The 26,817-nt window shown below is 48.1% G+C and overlaps 1 protein-coding gene across 3 annotated transcripts in view; it reads left to right on the forward strand.

Annotated features, from left to right (window-relative positions):
* The window catches only part of LOC146857047 (histamine N-methyltransferase A-like), a 544,350-nt gene that overhangs the window by 8,504 nt on the left and 509,029 nt on the right, over window positions 1-26,817 (forward strand). Inside the window, exon 1 of one of the 3 annotated variants that reach the window (XM_085647545.1) lies at window positions 21,630-21,881. The exons of 1 other annotated variant lie outside the window; for it this stretch is intronic. The gene's annotated coding sequence lies outside the window, so the exon portion shown is untranslated. Of the gene's footprint in view, window positions 1-21,629; window positions 21,882-26,817 lie in introns of those variants that run through there. One more of the 3 variants, XM_085647546.1, reaches the window with a different exon arrangement.

Consider the following 26,817-nt stretch of genomic DNA (forward strand, 5'->3'; position numbering starts at 1 on the left):
GGGAGAGAAGGCAAAGTACGTCTAAGCTCTCCGCCATCTTGGCCACGCCCATCATATAGTTTTAAATGCTAAGTCAAAGTGGCAGTAAACTGCACACACAGGCACTGCAGTGGCAGGCCTGAGACAGGTTTGAAAGTCTTCTTCTGAGGGTAGCACAATCAGTGCTGCAGCCGACTAGTATCATTTGAAGTAAATACTCTGGGTATATGGTATACCACTTTACAAGGGGCTTACCAGTACACCAAATATGCCAATTGTAGGAGAGTAGGATCTGCTTCACATGGGTACCCCCACTTTTTGCTTGTGTTTCACTGTTTTTCGACCTTAGTCTGGCTGTGGCCCTGCTAATCAGGACCACAGCCTAGCTGCTTCCTCTCTAAAATGGTTTCCATGTACATTAGGTACATATCTAACTGGATTCTGGAGTGCCTTATAAGCCCCAAGTATATGGAGCAGTTTGAATCCTGCCGTGAGGGGAACGGCTGTGTTCCTGTTGGTTACACTCACCTCCACTTTGTCAGCAAGCCGTGAGGGGAACGGCGTGTATTGCATCGAACTACCATACCCAGCGACCCTCTGGGTTGGACACGCCCACATCGCCAGCTGAGGCAGGTTAGCCTTTTTAAGGCCGGTGCGCCTCCCGCAGCGCGGGACGCGCTTGGAGCAGTTTGAATCCTGCCGTGAGGGGAACGGCTGTGTTCCTGTTGGTTACACTCACCTCCACTTTGTCAGCAAGCCGTGAGGGGAACGGCGTGTATTGCATCGAACTACCATACCCAGCGACCCTCTGGGTTGGACACGCCCACATCGCCAGCTGAGGCGGGTTAGCCTTTTTAAGGCCGGTGCGCCTCCCGCAGCGCGGGACGCGCTTGGAGCAGTTTGAATCCTGCCGTGAGGGGAACGGCTGTGTTCCTGTTGGTTACACTCACCTCCACTTTGTCAGCAAGCCGTGAGGGGAACGGCGTGTATTGCATCGAACTACCATACCTAGCGACCCTCTGGGTTGGACACGCCCACATCGCCAGCTGAGGCGGGTTAGCCTTTTTAAGGCCGGTGCGCCTCCCGCAGCGCGGGACGCGCTTGGAGCAGTTTGAATCCTGCCGTGAGGGGAACGGCTGTGTTCCTGTTGGTTACACTCACCTCCACTTTGTCAGCAAGCCGTGAGGGGAACGGCGTGTATTGCATCGAACTACCATACCCAGCGACCCTCTGGGTTGGACACGCCCACATCGCCAGCTGAGGCGGGTTAGCCTTTTTAAGGCCGGTGCGCCTCCCGCAGTGCGGGACGCGCGCGGGCAGCGCCCGGGCAAAGCCCGGGCCAAGGGCGGGCCCGTCCTAGCCCGTCAAGGACCGCTCGAGGCCGGGCTGGGCATACCCTCTGACATCTCTACTAATCTGTAAGTGTTGAAAGTGTTGGCTTTCCCTGCCATCTTACTCATCTGTATATTGCCTTTCTACTTTGTATCATTGGACCTACCTTGACTGGCTATATTAGTAGCACCTGATTATCAGGATACACTTTGTCATTTTCTGTGGATTATTTTGGGTTGGAGATAGGCCTGTCGTAGGCCAGTGACTTTGATTGGGAGTTACCTGGACTCTTACTGTGTGTGACATTCCTTGCTTGGGGTCGCTTACTCCTTTCCCCTTCTTTTGTAGTGGTCGCTTGCTTATTCAAGACACTATGGCTGAGAATCAAGAGTTTTCGTCATCTATAAAGCCTGGTGGTTTGGCTAAGGGCACTTTGGACCGATATTTCAGTAAGGTCACTACGGACCTAGAGAGGGAGGACATACTAGCTGAGAGAAGGGCTGAGCGCCGCCAGTCAATTGAATGTCTGAAGAAAAGGCCCCCTACTGATTTTTTACAACAAGATACCCAGACGGTTGTAAACCCGTCTAACGATGACTTGACCTCACTAGATGGTGTCCCTGCACTTCTTCGGGAGTTATCTCCCCCATCTTCCCCACCTAATTCCCTGAATTCTACACATGTAATAACTATCTCTTGCTCGCGTGACTCTTTGTCGGGAACAGAAGTGTTACCAATCTCTTCCCTGCCATATAAAGAGCCTACTAAAAGGAAGACTAGACCTTTAGTGCAGTCTAAAGTTCCCGGCCCACCACCCAAAAAAAGGAGAAAGAAGGGCGGAGATGCATGTAGACCTAAAATTAGCCACACTGACTTTGGGAGAAGTGATATGATTATCACCAAACCTGTTGTTACTACCCCTAAAGCTCCCACGTTGCCTGTACAAACCACAAAGGTTGCCGCGAACACTGTTTTAAACCTGGTGGAGGTAGGCACCCCCCAACATTGTCCTCCTAAGGAAATACAACTTAATGACCCCCTGGAAAGTATTGAGCACCTTATAAGGTCCTTCATTTTACCTATTATTGAGAGGTTAAAGAGGGTTGAGGAAAGACTGGGGAATATAGAATCGGCCATCAACTACAAAATAGGACAGACTAGAGATATAGTAATGTTGGACCATTCTCCCGTCAAAACCAAACTACCTCCATGTCCTGTCGCAGGAGAAGGTCCAGCTGGAGCTAGTGTAACGATTACTAGCGCTAAAGAGCTGTCCCAATTAACCCCTAAATCTGTAAGACATTTGGACGTACAAGCCCAAAATGAAACCCAGAGGTTGGGGATAAACGAGATGGAAAAAATGTGGGCTCTAATGAGCGCGTGAGTCCCAGTGCTGCTAGGGGAAAAAATTTCAGGGAGCCCCAGGTTGAATTACCTCCTGAAGCAGTCCCCTATGTGGTAGTGTTGGCGAGAGTTCCTAAACTGCCTGATGGTAAGAGGGAGGGATTTGCTCAGCTCAAAAATAAGACTGTACATTGGCTGAGCCAAAATCGTCCACTCCCCCATATCATCAATGGCGAAATTCTTCACGTCCGCCGACTGGATTGGTTGGGAAGCAGGAAGAAGGATATTAAGGGGGATTTAATTCTCATTAACTTTAGGGACCCTGCGGCTGTAAGACATATCCTTAATTGGCCTGCAGAGACATTTGGTACTTCTATTACTCCCTTGGAGTTAACCTTTTTTTACCCCAGAAACCAAGGGAGCAGAACAAGATACCTTGGGGTTCCTTCTGTTTCTTTGACTAACTCTTGCTTATTTCATAAAAAAGAGTATAAAAGGCTTGAAACTAATCCCAAACCAATGTTCCTTGATAGCATTCCAGGGTGGGACACTGTACTACCATGGAGCTATGGGAATCGTATTGGGAGGCAGGACTATTTGATCCCTCTTACACCACTGGATGTCTCGAATCGATATGAGGTTCTTTCGAATCTTGATGATTGCGATTGACAGATGAGACATACGACCAAACTTCCCCTTGTTGCTACCCAGTCTGATCCACTTGTACATCTCGGGCTGCTTCAAAATGGTAATCCCGGACAAATTGAACGACAAAGCCTGTTGAAGAGGATCATGACCCCAGAACTACCTGTCCCTCCCTCTACTCCATGCCCCCCTCTAGAATGCGTAACCAAACAGAGGGTGGATGCTGGTACCTTACCCTTGAGCTATTCTACCAACTTATTGGAACCTCAAATAACTAAGCAAACCCCCAACGTTGAAGGGATTAAAATAATCTCATGGAATGTGGCAGGCCTTAAAAATAAACTCCCCAACCCTGAGTGGGTTACATTTGTCTCGTCCTTTGACATCTGCATGCTGCAAGAAACCTGGATGCTTAAAGAGAGTGCGGCCCCGGGTTTTGCAACATTTGATATTCTAGCATGTAAGAGTGGTAGGGGAAGGCCATCGGGGGGGCTGTCTATATGGGTTGGCTCCCATTTGGGGATCAAGGCGAAGGATATTCCAACTGATTCTCGGGATGTACAACTTGTATTATTGGATGTAGTGAACGGCCCAAGCATTGCCCTGATAAATGTCTATTCAAGGCCTATTAAGAGGGGCCTTGAATCAAAGGCTATTACTGTAATGTCTAAACTCTTACAGTCACTTGACTCCTCTACTGTGCTAATCCTGGGCGGGGATTTTAACTGCCACTTTGAGCCCCTTCTGGACCCAAATACGGGAGATCGTGATGAAGTAGATGCTTTATGGAATATTCCTGACCCACTGGCCCCTTTGGTCAAGGTATGGACCCCCCTTGTTCTGCAATTGCAGTCACTCTCCCTAGCTACATCACTGCGAGCATGCAATGGAAGGGTGATGCCAGATAGACCTGGTAATGTAACGTTTAATAGAGCAAATCATACCTCAACAATTGACTTCATTTTCATTGAAGCCAGACATTGGGACAGGCTCCATGAATTTGTGGTCATTGAGAGGTCTGATAGTGACCACAATGCTCTAGCCCTGACCCTTAAACCAGGAAGTTTTGGACTTAAAAATCCTGCTCCGGGTGATCACTTTGTGATTGACCCATTGACAATCACAAATTGTAGAAGGAGAGTAAAGTGGCCAGAACTTCAAATGTCCACTAGTAAGCTGGCGGAGCTGTATGGAATAATAATACCATTTATAGAAGAGATGGGGAGAGTTGGGCCTCTTGGTAGCCCTACAGATATCCATGGTAATCTGGTTATTGCATTAAAGGACACCCTGTACCCAGTTAAAAGGGTTAAACAGTCCCGGGCCTTAACAGCTAGGTGGTTTAATAAAACCTGCCGCACGGCCAAAAAGGATTTGCTGATTGCAATAAAAATTAAGGACAGGGAGCAAATTAGAGCAAATCGTTCTTTGTATAAAAAGGCAATCAGTGAAGCGAAGAAGGAAGGGGATGCTGTACTGTGGGAAGAGTTGGGACGTGCGCTTAGCTGCAAGGACATAAAATCCTTTTGGACCATTGTTGCAACTGGAGTTGGTGGCCATTCCCACGCCCCTGCCCCTAACATAGCTGCTTCAATTTGGGAACGTCATTTTAGTGATCTTTATGGCGCGAGCAATCTTGATAGTCTGTCTATTGATACCCCAGATCTTTTACCAGTCCCAGGGTGCTATGCCCCATCTGAACTCTTCACTTTGGTTGAGGTGGAAACAGCAATCGGAAAAATGCTCCCAAATAAGGCTCCAGGCTTGGATAAATTGCCAGGGGACTTATTTAGGGCTCAACCGAAGATATGGGCACCGTACTTGACTGTCCTGTTTAATCGTATCCTACAGGGGGGTGAAGTACCTTACACCTGGCTTGGGGCCGAAATAGTACCCGTTTTTAAAAAGGGCTGTCCATTAACCCCCTCCAATTATAGGCCTATCAGCCTTATCGACACCTCGCAAAAATTAATGGGGAGGGTTCTTTTGGACAGGGTCTTGGGATGGATTGAGGAGAATGGGATTCTCTCCACACTCCAGGGAGGCTTCAGGGCTGGTACTTCTACTCTAGATCAGATTTTTCGCCTGCAGGTCTTGTATTGGAAAACAGCTTTGGTTGAGGGTGGCAGCCTCTACCTAGTGTTTGTGGACCTGCGGGCGGCATTCGATCTAGTCCCACGAACTAAATTGTGGCAAGTATTGGCAGAACTGGGCCTTCCACCTTACTTATTGGCCGTCCTAATTAGGCTCCATAACAACAATTTTGCCCAAGTAAGGTGTGGTAAGCATGGTGAGCTCACTGAACGTTTCCCCGTTCAAAAAGGCGTCCGCCAAGGGTGTGTCCTGGCCCCGACATTATTCAGCCTTTATATTAATGGTCTTGTTGACCACCTAAACCGCGTGGTAGACAATGACGCCCCTAAATTGGTGTCAGGTCGTGTGCCCGCATTGATGTTTGCAGACGATACTCTGTTATTGTCAAAAACGTCATCGGGCATACAAAACATATTGAATGGTTTTGCGAGGTTTTGTGAGCTAAGAGGACTTGAAATTAATCTGGGGAAAACAAAATATATGATTTTTAACCCCCCTAAGCGGGTGCGCCCAAATCCAGTTTTATTTGACATTCCCCTTGAAAGGGTCAAAACTTTTGTTTATCTGGGCGTTACGTTAACGGAGAACTTTAGCTGGAATTCCCAAATTGCTAAGTCCACGCTCAAACTTGCCCAATTGACAGGGGGTTTAAATAAAGTTTTTAAAAAATCAATTTTTAAACCTGTTTCCCCTGCCCTTGAAATTTATTGTCGACAGGCAAGAGTGGCCGTAATTTATGGGGCTGAACTTTGGGGGCATAAGCAGACAGTGTCTCTCCTCAAGGTTGAGCAGTCCTTCCTGAGATCCCTTTTAGGGCTTCCTTCTAGCACTCCGCTGATCCCCCTTAGGCTTGATCTTGGGCTAGTCCCAATAGAGGAGATCATCAGTGCGAGACCAATTTTATATTGGAAGAGGCTGTGGTCAGTGCCTGAACTGACCTCCTATAGGTCAGAATTTGCAGAGATTTGGCCTGTTCTTAAATATAAAGAGATCCCCTGGCTTACACATATTAATGAAGGTTGTATCCAATTAGGACTTCCGGATCTGTGGGCAAACCCGGAAGCAAGTTGCCCTGGGATAACAAGGAAAAAGCTGCTTGCCCTGATATCCATGAAGAATTTTTCTTCTTTTTCGAGTTCCTCAGCTTTGGGTAGGTTGTCCTTAGAATTCCTCATGGTTAAGCAAGATTCCAAACTGGAGGAATTCATGGATCAAATAGAACCCCCATTGGCACGAAAATTGTATATCCAGCCAAGATTTGGTACTTTACCGGTTAGGTCCTTTTCGTCTAAGTGGCAGACTCAAAACCAGGAAAGCTGTCCTGCTTGTAATTATAAAACAGAGTCTGTTGCACATGTACTATTCTTTTGTCCAGCCTATTATGCAATCAGGAAATGTTGGTTGACTCCTATTTGTAGGAATTTGGGATTTCGCCACTTTAAGCAGGCTTGCAGGTCATTAATCTATGATACTCATCCCAACATCGTCTTTGCTGTATCCCGCTATTTGCACAGTATGTGGCGTAGGAGACAAACTTTCTTAACTTAACTATCTCTGTATGATAACTTCAAGTTTAATTCTTTTTTAACTTTTTTAACTTTATATGTATATTTATTGTTTTATCATGTCTTTGTAATTGTTGATGTACGCCTGTGCACTTTTATGGTCGCTTGACCGAAATAAAGTTATCACTGACTGGTATACTATGTACCTAGGGCATACGTACCTCAGAGGCCTACCAGGGGCTGCAGCATATATTATGCCACCCCTGGGAAGCACTCCAAAATGACACCACAGGTCTGCTACTGCAGCCTGGGTAAGGGTGTGCTTGCACCCCTTACAGTGTTATAGGCTACCTATATCACTACCTTATACAGACACATATAAACCTATAAGCCACTCCTATGGCAGGCCTTGACAATCCTGAAGGCAGAGTGCTGGTTTTATGTGAGAGGGTGCCCAAGCATGAGCTGAGCCCCTCTGCAGCTTTCGGAAATACTTCCTTATGGCTCTTCTGTGATACAGCCATACTGTTAAATGGTAGAGGCAGTTTCAATCGATAACCTTTCAAGTATTTGCCCGGCGGTAATCGCCTCTCATACCACTCGATAATTTACCAATGAAAGAGGCAGGCGCCGGAGACTGGAAGGCAGGAAACAAAGTTTTATTCCGTCGGAGCAGAACACATCAGATCAGACAGCAAGGTATCGTCACGAGGTGCTCTAACTGCATCTCTGAGACCTGGTCTCTTATACACAGGTTTATTGCTTTATTACACATAGTACATTCTTGAGATTCCCTTGATGCATGAGAGAACATCCCCTGAAGCCCCGGCTCAGATCCGATCCCACACATAGCTACAGTAGAAGTTCCCACCTCACCCGCAGTAGGAGAGGGCTATCGCGCAGCAGGGTATTCTGCCAATTCCTGGGGGTGTGTGCAACCGGTCGGGTCTCAGGGGGTAGGGGCTTTGATCTACTGTAATCCCTTTGATGTGGGGTGTTTCCCTTACAGTAGGGGCAATAAACTGCATCCGCAGGGCTAGGTGATGGCCTGGGATCGGGTCGGACAATGGGGCGCAGAGGAAGGGGGTTATCAAAGGAGAGGCACGACCATGTATGGGATGTCGGTCGGATGTGGTACCGTAGCAGGGTCGCGCAGAAGGAGAGGGTTTACGGCCTGTATGAGAGAGCGGGGGTGGCCGGCGCGCGGGGGGTGCTTGCAGTGTCAGGGGAACGCGCTGGCGATTGACAATGAGCGGGGGAGAGAGTGGGGTGCCTAAAATGGCGGCCGTGCATTCGCTGTGCGTGGCGCTGGGGAGAGGCAAGATGGCGCAGATAATGTTCAGTTTGCAAGCTAAATTTCCACAGTCCTCCCTTTTAACATATCTCGCCAGCTTGCCTGGCCGACGTTTATCTTCGTTAACCTTCAGCTATAATATCGTTAATGTCTTTTGTACATTCCTTAAAGATACAGAGTTTTTAGGGCAGGCAGGAGTAATCTGACACATTTGCTTATAGTTACATACAGGTGATAAAGTAGGCAAGGAGGTAGTACATACAGAGTTACATCAGCTGTGCCGCATGTCAGGCCCAGGTACAGGAGGAGGGGAGTTTGTTTGAGCACAAATAGGATACTGTAAAGCAAACAGGATGTTTCTGGCAAAACAAGGGATATTTCATACATTACTTAAGGCCCAGACTTCGTGTGGATCGAAAATAGTCAGTATAGTCGTGTGCATGGCTGGTGTTGTGTGAATGTTACTATACAAAGTTACATTTTCTTAACTTCTCAGTGTACAGTCGGAAGTGATTGATGCAACATCATGAAAACTTGATAGGAAGATAGTTAATATAAACAGGTGGTTGGGAGAGGATTTTCAACTTTGACATGGGTTCTTCTTTCCAGTGTCCTTTTTTTATAAAGAGCCATCACTGGTAAGCTCTTATTGTTGTTCTTCTTTCGTTGGCACTGTTGAGCACCTGCGGTGGAGCTAAGGTCCAGCTCAAATCCAATTTCTCACGTTGCAGGGTGTGACCATTCACTGTTCTCCGATCACAGCCCTGTTCCTTAACACAGTTCACCATAGGTACTTTGAGACAGGGTACCTGCTTTTTGTTCTTCTGTAGGTAAGTCGGATTCATAATCCATATAAAAGAGGGTGAGAGAGAGAAGGGTGTGACGTGCTTCGGGATGCCGAGGGAAGAGGGGGTGGAGTGGGGTCGGATCAAAAATGTGGACCAAGGGGAGCAGAATCTTCCAGCACTGGGCCCATCAATCGGGCCCGACGGGTTGAGACTTCAGGCATGCTGGTCAGTGAGCAGGGGGGCCTCGATGTAGCCCTTCGCGCTTATCATCCTGAAAATGGTGTCTCGTCTCACGCCCTTTTTGCTTCGTAGCTTCCCCCTTGGTCGATGTCATAGATGTTCCATGGTCTGCAGCCAGGCTGTGCGTCACGTCCGACCCCTCCCTTCCGATGGCAGCACGTTATCTTTAAATGAGTACAAGAAACAAAAATCTTAGAGAGTTGGCAGGGAAGACATTTACATACTTCATCCTCTCTCCCAACCACCGAGTAGTTGCGGACATGCTTTTATCGGTTGCTGTATGATTGGTGCCTATTAACTCTGATGTTAGTGTGTGCGTTACTAATCTATTAATCATTGCTGTGGTGCAAGTTTCTGTGGGTATCCCTGTCCATCGTCTGGCCCTCTAGGTGCCGATTCCTGCGCCCGATACTGGTTGCAGGAAGCCTGACATCTGTCAACCCTCTAGTCTATTAAAAATTCGAACCGGCTTCTCCGGCAGAGACTCGTTCTTCTCAACACAAGTTTTGTTAATACATATTTCCTTCCGAGGACTGCTAAGTTTATGAAAAGAAAGTGCGAGGTGCTACTGTCACGGGTTCACGAGTATCCATTTCGGGGAGGAACATAAGCTAAGCATTATTTTTGCTGGCGACAATAGGTAACCCTTTATCAGTTTAGGTGATGTATTATTAGTGAATAAGGTCATCAGCTGTTTCATTCGAAATACTCTGAGGCGGCTAGTATAGGGCTGGGGTTATCTTGGGAGAACGGGGTGCTTTAGACATTCTATTTCGGGGTAATTGGGCGGGGGTAATTCTGGGCGGTGGAGATGGTGTTGTTAAAGCTCTGAAAAAAACCACTGACATATAGTCCCCGTGATGAGGGCCAAATTGGGAGACATCAGTCGTCTTACCTGTCCTTTCTTTTCTCAGCCAATTAAGCTCAATATTTGTAGAAAGGAGAGGTAGTAACGTGGCAAAGTACGGTCGTTTTGTTTCAGTCAATTTGTTCGAACACCACCGTGCTCCAGGCCAATTATACACTTACCCAGGAGGTATGTGTCGTTAATTTATTCAAAAAGAAAGAGGGTAGGAAGGCTTTTTAGTGAGGGAGGGAGTGAGAGAGAGAGAGAGAGAGAGAGAGAGAGAGAGAGAGAGAGAGAGAGAGAGAGAGAGAGAGAGAGAGAGAGATAGGTGTGCATCGAGTAGGCTATTTGGCATACATACGACACAAAACGAGGGAGACATGGGTAAGATAATAGGCCACTTGGTGCACACACAACATGGAGTAGCATGGGTCTGTTCCATGTAAGAAAACACAAGCGGGGAAAAGACATAGATTCGGTGATCACGTACACACAAATGCCGGATAGGGTGTGACAGTACATGCATCAAGCGCAGAAACTTAAGACGGAGACTCAGGGCTACGTTGAGTATGGGGACCTCTCCTTTCCTGTCCTCCTTTCCTATGCATGCTGCGTACTTTCAGTATTTTGTAGTTTATCCTAGGGGGTGTCGGACCCTTTATTCTCCTCCCTTTGATCGGTGGGCGAGCACTTCAATCATACAGTGACGCTCTCTTCAAGTGACCTAAGCATGAGATGCATACACATTCATACCGTGTAATCATAGCACACACGCACCATCATGCCATACAGTTCCTCATGTTCTCAATGGTGGTCTGCACTTCACACACTATCTCACAACGTTTGTCTAAATTTTCCCTGATATTGAACTCGGTGCGGTCCATGTCCACTTCATTCTTCAGTCGGAGCTTCGTCGTGACCTATAGAGGGGAAAAAGAGGGGAGGGGATGTGCAGCATTCAAAGTACCCTAGCGCGCGCAGACACGAAAAAGTTCTACATACCACATACCAGGCTAGTCGCAGGAATGGGTGATACCACAGACCTATTATTCTTTTTATCCGAGACAAAGATGCTCTAATTTATTTCATTTCCTAAATTCGGGTTCCCTTGTCATACATGCATTTCTCAATCGGTCGTGTATTAAGGTGCAAGATACCATACCTTGCGTTCGGCATATACCCTGAGCTATGGTTGACCATTGTTTAACAACTCTTGGAAAAGATAGGTGTGATGGGTACAAATTCCGTTAATCAAAAAGATTCAGGCAAATGGGGACTGCATTATCTGTTTTCTATTGCTTGGGAGTAACAATCATTTATTTCAAAAGAAGAAATCTTTATCAACCTATGTGATTAGTCATGACACTGATTCCGTAATTCTTTCAAGAGGCCCTTTATTTAAAACAATGTCAGTGTACAAGATACGGGCCTACAACCGTTCAGGCCGGCCACGGCGTGAGAGGCGTCGAGTGTCATGAGCAACGCTACTACGGCATAAAATCGGTTCCCTCCCCGCCCCTCCCCGACCATCAGGTGTGGAAGCATCGCATATATATCTATATATATCTCTCTTTTTAACACAAATGTCACGTGACTGGAACGCCACAAGGGTTTGTAGGCCTCTCCTACATCGGCGCCATCTTGGGGCGAGGTCGGGCCAGAGTACAGTCTAAGTCTTTCCATGAATTAGCTGTTGGACCAGAATTCCTTTCAGTAGTTCGAGAACTTTCGTTAGCGTCAACTTTGCGTCAGCATGGCGTCACTGCGACCCCGTAGAAATGCCATGGTTCGTTCTTGGGGCGGGGCAGCAGGCGGGTTCTTCCGCCGACGCTTCGAACCAGTCTTTCTCACTGCACCAAGCGGAGGCAAGGTGGCTGCCGCCCGGGGCAAAGAGCAATGGCGGCGGCTTTGTCCTTACCGGAAGTCTGCGGGAGTCGAGTGTCAAATACTCCAGCCGATTTTGCAAGGCTGAGGGGAGCATTTTGTCAAGGGTGGGGCCCACGCCCAAGCAGACAAGCTTTCGAGTCCAGAATTGTCTCATGGTGGGCTTAGGCCTGGATCCGGAGGAGCCGACCGCCTGGAGTCAAAAGGCAGCAGCAGTAGCAGCTCTTCGGTACAGCCACCGGAGAGGAGCCAACAGCAGCAACAACGGCAGTTCGGATGGTACTGCCACCGGGGTGATTCCAGTAGCAGCGACGACAGCAGTTTGGATGGTATCGCCACCGGGGTGGGTCCCCGATTACTTGGCTGCGGGGGCCCACTCCTCGCGTCGGGTGCTAGTGGCGATCCTGGTGAACCCGTGCTTGGGCGGTGGTCCGGTGGTCGCGTGCAGCGGCAGGGTGCAGCTCAGCTGGCCGGTGAGTCAAAGACGGTTGGGTGCAGCTTAGCTGGCCGGCGAGTCAAAGACGGTTGGGTGCAGCTTAGCTGGCCGGCGAGTCAAAGACGGTTGGGGTGCCCTCATCTGCTGGCGAGCCTCCACCTGGGGAGGTGGGGGAGGCCCGTCCGCGTCGCCTCCCCCCGCCAGGGCACCCTCCGTTATTGAAGGAAGAAGAGAATGGGAAGATCCGCACAGCGTGCCAGGGTGCAATTCAGCAGACCGATGAAAAAGATGGCTGGGGTGCCCTCATCTGCTGGTGAGCCTCCACTTGGGGAGGCGGGGGAGGCCCGTCCGCGTCGCCTCCCCCCGTCAGGGCATCAGCCGTTATTGAAGAAAGAAGAAAGAAAACGGGAAGGTCCGCACAGCGTGGCGGACTCCGCCTTGGTGTTGCCAGAACTTCGGCGCTTCGTATAGCCTCCGGCCTATTCGCACAGTCGTCCGCCACTGATGTCAATGGATTTTTGCATGGCTTTTATAGCCCAAAGTCAACTAAAAGGACCGCCCAAAACAGGCCAATGTTGCAATTTCGAGGAAGGAGAGGCGAGCACGGTGTCACGTGGACGTTAAGGCTTTGGGATGGAGGTTGCAGCATACTGTCATGTAAATAGTTGTTTTAAAACGTGTTTTAACCTGTTTACCCTGTTGGTGTGTTTGTTATATCTTATAAGTTATTAAAATGTTATAACTATACTACTTCGTTGGAGTGTTTGTACATATTTGCGATCTGGTGACGAGCACAAGGAGGTTACTGTGCAATCGGAAAATAACATAGCCCAATTGTGCGCGATCTAGCCCTAGTTTGGTGACGTCGATGGTGGGTGTCAGCAGGCTTCCGTTTGTGCAGGATTTTGTCATGCTTATTGGGCGGGGTGGGCAGTAGGGCAGACATGTTTAGGTAGCGAGAGTAATGGAGTCGGGCTACCTCGTGGCCGTCTCGACCGTGAGCTTGGCTCCTTCCCTTGGTTTCATATGTCCCACAAAGGGCTAACTCCTAGCGTTACTTTAGTTTTTGTAAGGTCAAAAAGGATCCCACCAGTGCCTTTACTATTTTGTCGATTCCTGTTCGTTCATCCTTTGTTAGTCGATTCATTCTGATGGACTCTTTCTTTCTCATCTCAGGGTCACCCAACATTATTGCCGACGTTGTGTTCAGTACAAGAGGCTCAGCCGGCACGGAGGCCGTGAGGACCGAGGCCCCTGTACTGCTTTCGCTCGTGTTTGGGGGTGGTGGGTGTTGCACTACTGACTGGGAGGGTGCATATGGAGGGGGCATGTAAATGATCGGGGCACCTAACAGTAATTCGTCATTCGTTCGCTGCTTGGAGGACAACTCAGGGTAGAGCAAAGAAGGGGTCCTAACAGCGTACTGGCCTGATGTTTCGGGCTCCTGCCTTAGTTTAGTTTCCCTTCTCTCCTTTATTTCTTCTTCTAACCTTCTAGCGGCAAGGTGGGCTGCCTTTCGTAATTCCTTTTCTGCTTTTACTTCTTCCCTCTTTTTCCGTTGCGTTGCTTCTTTGCGCCACATGCCAATACTGTCAAGCATAGTAGGCGTTGTCTTATTGCTACGCAGAGCTATTTCTAGCGCTTCTATCTTATGGTCGTCGAAGGATCCCATCAGTGGCCACTGACTCTCGGGGTCCTTCTTTGTATATTTATGCCATAGCTTGGTATAAGCTACGGCGACTAGTCCATATTTAGTGAACATGTCCTTATTAGGGGTGCCTTCCAGTGGAGCCGGATGGTCCACCTCTAATAAGCGGTCCGGGCAGAACCAACTACCAATCAGTGGGGAGAAGATAGGCATGACAGGTTTCAACGGGGACAAAAGTCAGCACTACCTATCTTTTCACTGCTTGCAAAGACTAGACAGAATATCTCTATTCCTCGTTATTTGTAAGCAGAGAATACCTCCAAAAGAACCAATATCGAACAACTAGTGTTCGGACAATCAATCAATCAATCAATGGGGAGATAAAGATAGGCACGACGGGTTTCAACGGGGACAAAAGTCTGCGTTACCTACCCTTCACTATTTGCAAAGACTAGACAGAATATTTCTATTCTACGTTATTTGCAAACAGAGAATATCTCAAAGAGCACTATTCTTCAAAACAATCAATGTTCGGACAATCAATCAGTGGGGAGATAAAGATAGGCACGACGGGTTACAACGGGGACAAAAGTCTGCATTACCTACCCTTCACTACCTGCAAAGGGAGAGAGAGAGAGAGAGTATTTCTACTCCTCCCCGTTTGTAGACAGCGAATATCTCAAAGAGAACTATTCTTCAAAACAATCAATGTTCGGACAATCAATCAGTGGGGAGATAAAGATAGGCACGACGGGTTACAACGGGGACAAAAGTCTGCGTTACCTACCCTTCACTATCTGCAAAGGGAGAGAGAGAGAGAGTATTTCTACTCCTCCCCGTTTGTAGACAGCGAATATCTCAAAGAGAACAATCAATGAGCACAATCAATGAGCAATACTAGTATTCCAAAGCTTCAAACAATCAATCAATTATTTCGCAATTTGTCGTGTATCACGACCTTACCCGGACCGCGTGGACAGTTTCTCGTCTTCCGCCTCCAGCGCCCGATCGTCCTCTACTCTCCGTATTTGCCGCGGCACTCCTGATGGTTCCCAGTCAGGACCGTAGATCACTCGAGAGAGGTCTGCTCGGAACCAGTGAAGTTCGGATGATCGGCTGCCAGACGAGGGTCTATTGGGCAGGAGCTCTCCCGATCGTTGCAGTCGTTCACTCTGTCGTCGGGACCTCTCCCACTGGATCCACGTGTCGCTGATGGGCCCCACGTTTGGGACGCCAATTGTTAAATGGTAGAGGCAGTTTCAATCGATAACCTTTCAAGTATTTGCCCGGCGGTAATCGCCTCTCATACCACTTGATAATTTACCAATGAAAGAGGCAGGCACCGGAGACTGGAAGGCAGGAAACAAAGTTTTATTCCGTCGGAGCAGAACACATCAGATCAGACAGCAAGGTATCGTCACGAGGTGCTCTAACTGCATCTCTGAGACCTGGTCTCTTATACACAGGTTTATTGCTTTATTACACATAGTACATTCTTGAGATTCCCTTGATGCATGAGAGAACATCCCCTGAAGCCCCGGCTCAGATCCGATCCCACACATAGCTACAGTAGAAGTTCCCACCTCACCCGCAGTAGGAGAGGGCTATCGCGCAGCAGGGTATTCCGCCAATTCCCGGGGGTGTGTGCAACCGGTCGGGTCTCAGGGGGTAGGGGCTTTGATCTACTGTAATCCCTTTGATGTGGGGTGTTTCCCTTACAGTAGGGGCAATAAACTGCATCCGCAGGGCTAGGTGATGGCCTGGGATCGGGTCGGACAATGGGGCGCAGAGGAAAGGGGTTATCAAAGGAGAGGCACGACCATGTATGGGATGTCGGTCGGATGTGGTTCCGTAGCAGGGTCGCGCAGAAGGAGAGGGTTTACGGCCTGTATGAGAGAGCGGGGGTGGCCGGCGCGCGGGGGGTGCTTGCAGTGTCAGGGGAACGCGCTGGCGATTGACAATGAGCGGGGGAGAGAGTGGGGTGCCTAAAATGGCGGCCGTGCATTCGCTGTGCGTGGCGCTGGGGAGAGGCAAGATGGCGCAGATAATGTTCAGTTTGCAAGCTAAATTTCCACACATACCATATACTCTTAAGTGCATTATAACCTCGCTGTAAATGCTAACTTTGGGATGGCTGCATCAAAACATGTTGTGTTTGGTGTCAAACGCTTTGGAATATTACCCCCCCCGCCAGTCCTGGCGGCGGGGGTAGCATTCCACCCTTCTAGAGGGAGAGACATGTTCACACTGCCTAACCCGGCAGGACTTTCCTGAGCCCTGGCATCACAAAATGGATGCCTCTGCCACAGACACGGGTCTGGCCTCCTGCTGCTGACCGAAACTCCGGCAAGGGAGGCCTGGACAATAGGTTTCCTGTCGAGGGGAGGTGTCCCCACCTCCCCAGACAGGCTGATGTGTATTGGGGCTGGGCGGCAGCACTCTCTGGTGCTTTGAAATCCTGCACTGGGGTCACACTTGGTGTCCCTGTGCATACTCCAGTTCAAACCGGTTGCAGGGGCTACCTGCCCCTGCTCTGGCACAAAACTGGACAAAGGAAATGGGTGTAACCACCCCTCTTTACTGGTCCACCCATAGGTGGGGCCTTAGAGTTAGTCCATCCCCTAAACTTAGTATAAGTATAGGAATCCAGTCCCTAGGACTTTAGATTACCCTGGTCGAAACTCTGTAATGTACATCCTGGACCTTCGATGTTCTATCCGGACTAGAAGACTGAAGAAATCTCCCTTGGGGTCAAGGACAGACTCCCCTGCTTGGCAGGCACCAAAGAAGCAACTGACTGGTCTGCAATTCTGAAGCTCCCGCCGGACCCTGAAGTCTCTGCTTCCCCAGAGGTGGATTTCCAGACTTCCTCGAGGCTACCCTGAGTCCACAGTAAAGCTGAGGCCCGTGGATATCGTGGGTGACGTGGAACCATGACCCCTGGACACCGTGAACTTTTGCAGCAACACTATCTTCCTGGTCCCCCTTGAAGTTGTGCTTTGGGCTCCGAGTAGCCCCAGCCTTGAGCACCTCTTGCACCAAAGATTGTTGGCCTCCACTCTACGTGTGACCCATGGGCCAGCTCCAAGTGCGACCACTCGAGGCTCCGTCACGATCACTAGCCCATTGGCTAGCAGGTCCCCATGAAGGCAACTCCTTTTCTGATTGGGCTTACCTGATTGCTCCAGACGTGCCCTGACTTACCCTTGCTGGGTGATTCCCTCAGACCTTGCTGGTCTGCACCGCAGTCCTTTCTCTGAATTCCAGTGACTTGCCGTTGCCAAGGCTTGTTGTGTCCATTCCGGTCGCCGACACTGCAGCACCCCACAGACATCGTTGGACAGCTCGAATCCGGCTCGTCTACTTCATCGACACCTCCTGGACCTCGTGGCTGAAGAGTCAAGACACCGATCAACTCACCTGAAGCACCCGACATCTGTGGGCATTGGTCCATTCTCCCCTCGGTCACTGGCTAGTGACCCAGACTCTGTCCCCTCTGCATTCAGGTTCCTTACATCCTAGATCCAGGCTTGGATCTCTTCGGACACTTCTCCTCTTCCCGGCAGCAGCAGTTCTTTGCAGGCTTCCATTGAAATCGACGACGCGACCCAACACCAAAAGACACCTATGCACCCGGCTTCCCTGGGTGAGGTAAGTCGAGTACTCCGGTGCTCTCGTGGGTGCTAGCCCTTGAACTTCTTAAGTCCAAAAGGGTTTGGTTCAGACTCGATTAGAAGTGGCCCTAATCTTTAAATTTCAAACCGCGACATTGCCCATAGAAGATAATAGGAACCCGCAGTTGTGTTTTCACACTGCATACAGATCCCGTGGGTCCCCTGTGTCACTACCTTCGGTGGTTCCTTGGGGTCCCAGTGATTCTAGAGGCAATAGGCCTAGTGCCTGTTCCAGTCGTGGTTCTTATATCACTTTTTTTTGGTATATGGTTTGGTACGCCCCTAGGGCCCAAACATGTATTTGTGCTTGTACTGATGCTTGCTCACTTGTAACTTAAGTACTTCAAACTCCAGTCTCATAAAGAGACTAGAGGGGTGTGTGTTAACATCAATACATATATTTTAAATATATACCTGGTGTGGTTGTCCTTTCATTTGATCATTCAATTGATTTTAGACTGGTAAAATAAGCTGCTTTACATTCCTTCTTCAAGACTTAGCCTGAAGGCTGCTCTCCATAGCTACCACTAGGATAGCTTTCATATAAGTTTGTCTTTAACCATTCGCCATAAGGGGTTGTTTGGACTGATACAAGGTGCCCACTAGAACTAGTGGACAGCATATATCAGGCCAACTTCTCACACCAATCATAAAGACCAATGTCATCATGTTTAGGTAGAAGCACGTGCACTTTAGCACTGGTTAGCTGTGGAAAAGTGCTCAGTGTTCTAAGGCCAACATGGGAGGCAGCAGGCAAAATGGTTGGGGTTTTCCCCCAACCATTTTACCTTTTGTCTCCCATATTTTCGGATCTAATGATGACAGGTTTAACACCCCAAAACCGTAACGATTACGCATGACCGTGGAGCCTTAGTTGGCATGGGATAGCTGGCCTCTGTGCCGGTGAGTAGAGCCGCTCGCTTGTGAACTGGAATGTGGACGGAAGGGGGAAGCCTCCATCACTCTTAGTGCACTGCATGTCCATGGGGCACCTCGTGCTAAATCATTTGTAGACTACCTGATTCTGGGTCAGGGTTTCGTAAGTAGCGAGGCGGATACCTTGTTGTGATCTTTTGAAAGTCATCCTCTGTTCATAGCTTTTATCTTAGTGCGTGGATGCCTGTGCCACGAGGGATGGGGTGACAGCCTGTGGAAGGCTGCCTCCAACATGTGAAGTGCGGCATGGGGGCTCCTTCTCCTGTCCTGCACCACCAGGTGGAGGAATGGGGGCAAACACCTTGCAAGTCAGCATGGTGAACAGATGGCCAGAACAGACACCATCGGAGCCGCTTGGATATAAGAAGCCAGTCAGTGGCTCAAGGAAGGGTACTCTTGAGTGCTATTATCATTGTCATCTCCTGCCAACATTCTGGTCATCAGGTTGGGCCAAGCCACCTGATCACCAGACAGAGTGACCAAATCACTAGCCAATGACTGACTGCACAGATGACCAGTCAGTTCCTGTCCGACCAGTGTGCAAGAGGGCCTGCCGGAACAGCTAACTCCGACTTTTGTCTCCCCCCAGATTTTGTAAACCCCCACGATAATGAAAGAAAAATTGATTTCCAGACAGGCTCTAGGGGAGACAAGGGGTTGGCTGAGGTTTAACCCTCCTTAATCCCAGGCTCATGCACCAGGAAGGTAGAACGCACCAACCCAGCGCATCTTTAGCTGATGGGCTGGGGCGACAATCCTCACCTTGGGCATGGTAGCTGCAGACAATGACCCTCATGACCTTCCAGGTTGAGGAGCAGAGACAGGACCCAGTGTGAAGGTCCAGGCTGCTAAGAGTCTTTCCAACAGCTTGTAAATTGATGCATAGTATTGAGTAGTGTGTGTGTAATAAATGTACTCTTCCTTTTTATAAAGAAAAGTACAGACTGGACAATCAATTATTGAGTGTTATTTCTGAGTACCTGTAAATAGCGATTACTAGCCTACACTATCTCCCCTGAGTAAGCCTGAGACTGCTCTGCAATGCACTACAATGGGGTGTTTGGTTCCCAGTGAAGGACAAATGTAGACCCATTATTTGTGCAGGCCTCACAACTAATGCGTCATTTTCCAACATTGGTGTCTAGCGGCGGGAAACATAGTATCCCATTCTGGTACGCATTGACAGCATTTGATAATTCCAGTTTTGCCACACATTACCTAAGCAGAAATGAGCAAATAATAGAGCACAAGGCTCTGAGAAGGGTTCAAAGGTTTGGTTATGTGAAATAAAGGTATGGGAAAGGTAAGCCCCCGCACACATAAGTCATGTGAAGATATTATGGTTTAAAGGTTAAACTGTATTGATATGACTGAGTTATGTTGATTGTAATGTGATGGCGGAATAGGGCTTTCCAGGAAATGATTGCATACCAGTGTTCTAAGCCATATTGTTCCCTTTGAACCCTACACAAACTATCTCTGCATGAGGCGGGAGTCTGGGTTTCCTACAGCTTGGACAGATCCTGTAATCTGCTTGTGGAAGGGAGGCAAAGCCCTGGCTTTTTCCTCTGAAGCCAAGGCTCCAGGCACAAGGCAGAGCCAAATCCATACCCAGGCCAGGGTGGCGTTGGATCAGGCAGGATTCTGGGGCTCCTGTGGCTGAACAGTTCCCAAAATCCTACACCCCAGGAGAGGCTGGTGAAGCCATGGCTATTGCCTGGGAAGTCAAGGCTCCAGGCACTGTGCACTTTCACCTTCCCTACCTGGGCCAAGATGGCATTGGGCCAGGAAGGAGTCTGTAGGTTGGACAGCTCCCACAATTCCATCATAACAGGCTTTTGCCTGGGTTTGAAGGGCACTAAGCATGGCCACCTTACCTACCCAGGTCAGGGTGGCATTAGGCAAGGGAGGAGTCTGGACTCCTGTTGGCTAGACAGCTCCTGTAATACCCACCCCCTGTAAGAGGCAGGTGAAGCCATGACTTTCAACTAGAAACTAGGGTCACAGGCAGGGTCACCTTCCCTACACACAACAGGGTGGCATCGGACTGGGGAGAAGTCTGGGGCTCCTGCAGGTTGAACAGCTCATGTAATCCCCTTCCTCCATGAGAAGCAGGCAAAACCATGGCTTTCCCCTGAGAAGCCAGGGCTGCAGGCACCAGGCAGGGCCACCTCCCCTACCTGGGCCAGGGTGGCATCGGACAAGGAAGGAGCCTGGGGCCTTTGCAAGCTGGACAAATCCCTCAATTCCCTGTTGGAGGCCCGGTCCCCGCAGGCCCGTGGTGCCAGCCAGCAGACTGAGGCTCATACCCTGGTCAGGGCAGGATATAGCCCCCCCACACAAGGGTTGCCTGATTTTAAGACAGCCACTAGTTAACTTGTCAGCATCCAGTGGGCAAAAGCAGGGCCGGTCTGGGAACAGAAACCGGCCCTGGAAAACTGCTCAGCCGGCCCCCCTGGGAGGGGAGGGAGGTGCGGCGAGATGTTTGCTAGAGCCGGTTTCGGACGATTTTGTTACAGGGGGCCGAAATTGCTGTCCTCCTGTAACAAAAACGGCCCCCCACCAGGGGCTGAAAATCAGTCCCCACCCAGGAAACCCCTGGTACCCGCTACAAACAGTCCAGCCCTGGGTAAAAGGGTCACTTGTGACATTTTCATTCTCAAGGCCGTTCCAGCCAATGCACGAGCATAGGGTAGTGAACCACATAACCAACCCTGCCTTCCTAATGTGAATTCCTGCCAGGCCAATCCTTAACATGCAAAGAATCTTCGCTACCTCTCTCAACGGGTAGATATAACGCACAGCTACATAACTGCACATGAAAAAAATTGGATTTCAACGGTTTAGCTAGAATTACAGCTGTTAGTTGGCAGCACAAAACAGAACTCCGTGCCAAACATTCACTGTGGAATTGGGAAAATTAATGTTTAATAATCGACTACTGTCTGGTAACTCATTTCTGCTAGAGACAAAACCACACCTTCTGTCCCGAAATGCCGTTCGGTGTGGGTGGAGCTGTTGAAAGTTTGACTTGGCAGGTTCGTCTAGTGTTTTCCAAGTTCCAGATATAAGCAGCTCTCACCCTGAGACTTCAAATCGAGTCCTCGAGATCGATATTACCTAAGTGAAAACGCTTTATCATTTCTGAATAACATCTCCAGAATTGTAATCTTTTTCTGCGAACATTGCTTGCTGCAGCCTTAACGGAAATTATCATAGTGGAGTCAGGAGTTAGGTAAGTCTCCCACTGTTTATTTAACACATGTGACTATTTTCTTTGCTGTACATTTGGGTAAACACATACTAGGTATTAGCTACAAATTCGTATAGTTGTATCTACGTTCGTTTATAAAACCGATATATATTTATTTAACATGCAGATTTACATACTGGATTTAAAATAACTAGTTAATTTCAGACTTTGCAAGGCTATCCCTGTTTGTGACTTTTCTTTCCTATTTTGAATCAGTACAAATATTGTAAATATAGAGTGTGTCATTCGTAAATTCTACTATCCATGATTTGTGGATTATCCAACAGTAGAGAGTGGTTAGGAATGCGTGTTTTTCATTATCTGCTGTACCCACAGTGGATATTTGAACGTAAATAAGCTACTGATCATGTTTACATACTCATTTGTTCAGTTCAAATTAACCAGCAAATTACGACAACCAACATACGCCAATTATTTACATAACACAACTCAAAAATTCCTCTGTGATGGTACGTTTTTCAGGGGTCATTAGGTAATTTGAGCCTTTTACCCCCGTGTAAAGCAGGTGAGAGAGAGATATCCATCTGCTGGCTCAATTTCAAAATGTGGAAACCAGATAACCGAGAATTAGTACCTCCTTCCCTGCTTTTTCAAAGTGTGTGATCCTCAGCAAACATTTTATTTCACAGAGCTTATTTTTTCTTTATTTTCCCACATAAGTGTACATTTAAATACTTGATTTCCGAATATGCACTTTACAAGCCCCTTTAATGTTTGATTTATTAGACTGTAATCGTGTTCCATCTTTAATAACAATCTCTGCTTTGTTTAGGGTTTACATGTGTGCTGGCTTGCCTCTTAGGTCACTAATGGCATTGTCGTTGAGGAGAAAGAAATTGCTGTTTCTAGGTTCAAAGTCATTAAAGTTTCTAGGTCTGATGTGCTAAGGAAAAATACAGGGTTTTTTACACGATACACATAGGAAATGTTTTCATGGCTTGGATCGTATAGCCAATCAAGAGCCTCGACCTAATTTGCTGTTGCATCCACCTCTATTTGCAGCGTATGGTTAGTACATGGAGCAGCCAGTCATTTGATAAAATGAGTTATAAAAAGTGACAACTGGAGATGTGGAGCCTTGTCTACACACACAGTTTTGACAGCTCTGCCATCAAGACTATTCGCAACAGACATGAAGAGTGTGTGCAGGGAAAATACATTTAAAACATGTTATCCCAGGGCAAGGAGTCCTGGCTATTGTGTTGAACATGAAGATAGTCATGATTTCCCTGTGAGAACTACCAGGCCAGTTGGGACGGGCGTGGGTCAAGCTTCTGGAAGGGGTTTTTGGGAGTGACACTCCGCAAATGCATTCTTGGCTTGTGGTTGGGTCTGGGTGCCCTGGGTCGTGTTTGTGACGTCTGTGGTCATAGAAGTGTTCATTGAAGGGGTGCAAATGTGCTACATTCTGGAAATAACAAATAATGGCAGTAGTAGGCTTAGAAAGCAGTACCAGCCTCATGTTTCCTCACATACACTAGCAACCAGACACCAAGAGGTGATAAGATGTATGCTGACAAAGTCTAACCACTTGCAATAGCTTGGGATAGCATTTCAACCCATCATGTTTCACCCAGTGTGCTACTATAAACAGAGGCCCACACAATGCAAATCTCTTCTGACCCTGTTCATCATTGAAAGTGTCCTCCCTGAACCTTGGACATCTCATCTTTCCACCCTGCAGCTCTCTTCTTTTTACAGTTGGGATATTTGAGATTTACTGCCCCAAATCTCTCTGGCTAAGGTACACCCCTGTCAAGGACACTCCAATAGCACTTTATATTGAAATTACGGAATGAAATGTAGTTTTCCAAGGCTTACTCATGTTGTTGCCACATTTTGTAGAAGGATTTTTATGTTGCATATCAATTTTCCCTCTGTATGCTGTAATAATCATTCCGAAACAATTCACACAGCTCTAAAATACATTTTATTTTATATATTTATGTGTTTGCTGTTTCCAGATTGTCTCGAAATAGAAAAAAAAAGGTTTTTATTCCTTTTTGCAATTCTCTATAGGTTTCTCCTGTGATTCTGGATTGACAAGTGTTCATGGAGAAGACCCATCTGGCCTATGCTAATGTTGGCTCATGCTCCCTCTCTTGCTGAATGACTTTCTCCCACCCCTCAGTATTTTTGCACTTTGCACAGTACCTTTTGTCCACTGCTATGGTTAGGTTGCACTCAGCAAGGATCACTAAGTGAGGTTGACAGTGTCCTAATATGGGCTAACAAATGTGCCTGCAGTCCTCGACTTGTGCTTCTCTGCACACTGATCCAGGAAAGCAGGGCATGTACCAGTTGAAGAGGAGGTGGCGCCAGAGTTGCATTGTTCACGATGTAGTGGATCGTACCACTTGGGATCTTCCTCAGGCACAATCAAAAACCTCACCATCTAAACAACCCTGTTTCTTAGTGATGAGTACTTCAGACTGGTTGAAGTTCTTTCCGTTGGAGTGGCATTTCCTTTAATACTTTATGTGTTTAATAGTAAACTGCAGGATGAGGTCAGAATTGTCTAGTGCCCTGATGTTTCTTGGCGCTGAGTTAATTCAATCAATCAGGGATTTATAGGTCTCACTACTCCCCGGTGAGGGTCTCAAGGCACTTGAGGAGGGGTTTTTCAGGCAACTCCGGTCATTCGAAAAGCCATGTCTTGAGGCTCTTCCTGAATGCTTGCAATGTGGGGCTTCATCTGATGCTGAGGGGGCATTTGTTCCTGGTCTGGGCCTCGATGTAGGAGAAGGATCTGGCTCCTGTTCTGGCTCTGTGGATGTGGGGGATTTCGGCCAAGGCCTGGTCAGTGGAGTGGAGGTTTCTCATCTCCATTGAGGTATTGGGGTCTGGTGTTGTGGAGGTCTTTGTAGGTGTGTGTGAGCAGCTTGAAGGTCACTCTTTTATCGACGGGGAGCCAGGGGAGGTATTGTAGGTGCCGGGTGATGTGGTCTTGTCATGGGATGCCGAGAAGTCTGGCTGCGGCTTTCTAGACGGTTGGGAGTTTGTGAAGTAGAGATTTGTTGATTCTGGCATAGAGGGCGTTCCAGTAGTCCAGCCTGCTGGTTATGAGTGCGTGAGTGACGGTTTTCCTGGAATCAGGGGGAACCATTTGAAGGTCTTGTGGAGTATGCAGAGGGTGTTGAAGCATGTGAAGATACAGCGTTGATCTGTCTGTTCATGGTGAGGGGGAGTTCAGTATGAAACCAAGGTTGCAAGCATGGTCCGCGGGAGTGGGGGGGCTGCCGAGGGTGTGGGGCCACCAGGTGTTCTCCCACACAGAAGGGGTGGATCAGAGGATGAGGACTTCCATTTTTTCTGAGCAGAGCTTCAGGCAGCTGCTGCACATTCCAGGTTGTGACGTCCTTCATTCCTTCCTGGAAGTTGTGCCTGGTGATGTTGAGTTCCTTGATGAGAGAGAGGATGTGCTGGGTGTTGTCGGTGTAGGATACTATGCTGAGTCCGTATTTTCTGACGATGGTTGCAAGGGGGGCCATGTAGATATTAAAGAGTGTGGGGCTCAGGGAGCATCTTTGGGGTACTCCTCATCTGATCTCTGTGGGTTTGGAGAGGAAGGGCGGGAGTCTGATTCTTTGAGTTTGGCCGGCTAGGAAGGAGCAGATACAGTCTAGGGCAGTTCCCTGTATACCTGTGTCGTGGAGTCTGGTGGCTAGTGTGCAGTGGGAGACAGTGTCAAAGGCTGCTGAGAGGTTTAGTAGAATGAGGGCTGCAGTATGGCCTTGGTCGAGGAGTGTGCAGATGTCATCCATGGCAGCTTGGAGGGCGGTCTCTGTGCTGTGGTTACTGCGGAAGTCGGATTGGGATGTGTCAAGGATGTCATTGTATTCCATGAAGTTTGTCAGTTGGATGCTGACGCTCTTCTCTGTGACTTTGGAGGCGAAGGGGAGGATGGAGATTGCAAAAAAACGGGAGAGAGAGGGTCCACAGGAAAAGTTTAACGACCTCCACAGACACTTTCCCAACCAACTCTCGCAACAGAACAATGGCGGACAATCAACTGCACCCTTGAAACAGGCACATTCCCTGACAACTGGAAACATGCACAAGTCAAACCCCTCCTCAAGAAGCCCTCCGCAGACCTGACAGACCTCAAGAACTACAGCCCAATCTCCATCCTCTGAAAACACAATAAATTGTCTCGAGGTCTGTATTATTACTAGGTGCCTACAGGCATCCTGCACTACTCATAAGTACCTAAGCTCAACTAAATATAAAATGCCATATGGGCAACCCTTATAGGGAAACGGAGTCCCATCACTCACCCACGGGTGATGTGCTTCATCATTTGGGTTCTCCTCCCGGCTGTAACTCCTAGTACAGCCGAGGGCTACAGCCCACGCACTGTGAGGGATGAGCACAGGGATGTTTTATTGGAATGATCTCATAGGATAAACTAGAATCCACGATATGATGAGCTGTGGGCTATTATTAGGTGACAGACACAGTGCAAAAAAACAAAAATTAGTGAAGTTAAAACTGGCTACTCAGAGAAAAATGTGTTTATTGTATATATCTTAGTGTCAGGGTTAAAACCAGTGCTAAGGCAGTTGTGAAAAAATAAACTGCTACTGTCTAGTTTTAGAGGGTAGGTCGGTCTACATGTTTCAGCTATCTGTGACCAAAAAGTGTCTAGCCTTCCTCAGGACCTAAAAAGTATAAGCTACTGCGTCAAAGAATACAACAAAAATGTTCAGTGTGAAAATATGTAAATGAAAAAATAGAAAGATGTAACTTATCGCACCAATTATATTATTCCAAAGTTTGTCTGCAAACCTGTGTAGAAAACAGACAAAACAATAGATGAAAAAAGGGTACTGGTGAAGCAGTGTTCAAAGTAATAAAGAGCTAGTAATAAAGACTCAGTCTCTTATACAAATGCTTT

The sequence above is a fragment of the Triturus cristatus genome, chromosome 3_2 (assembly GCF_964204655.1).
Source record: "Triturus cristatus chromosome 3_2, aTriCri1.1, whole genome shotgun sequence".
NCBI classification, from domain to species: domain Eukaryota; kingdom Metazoa; phylum Chordata; class Amphibia; order Caudata; family Salamandridae; genus Triturus; species Triturus cristatus.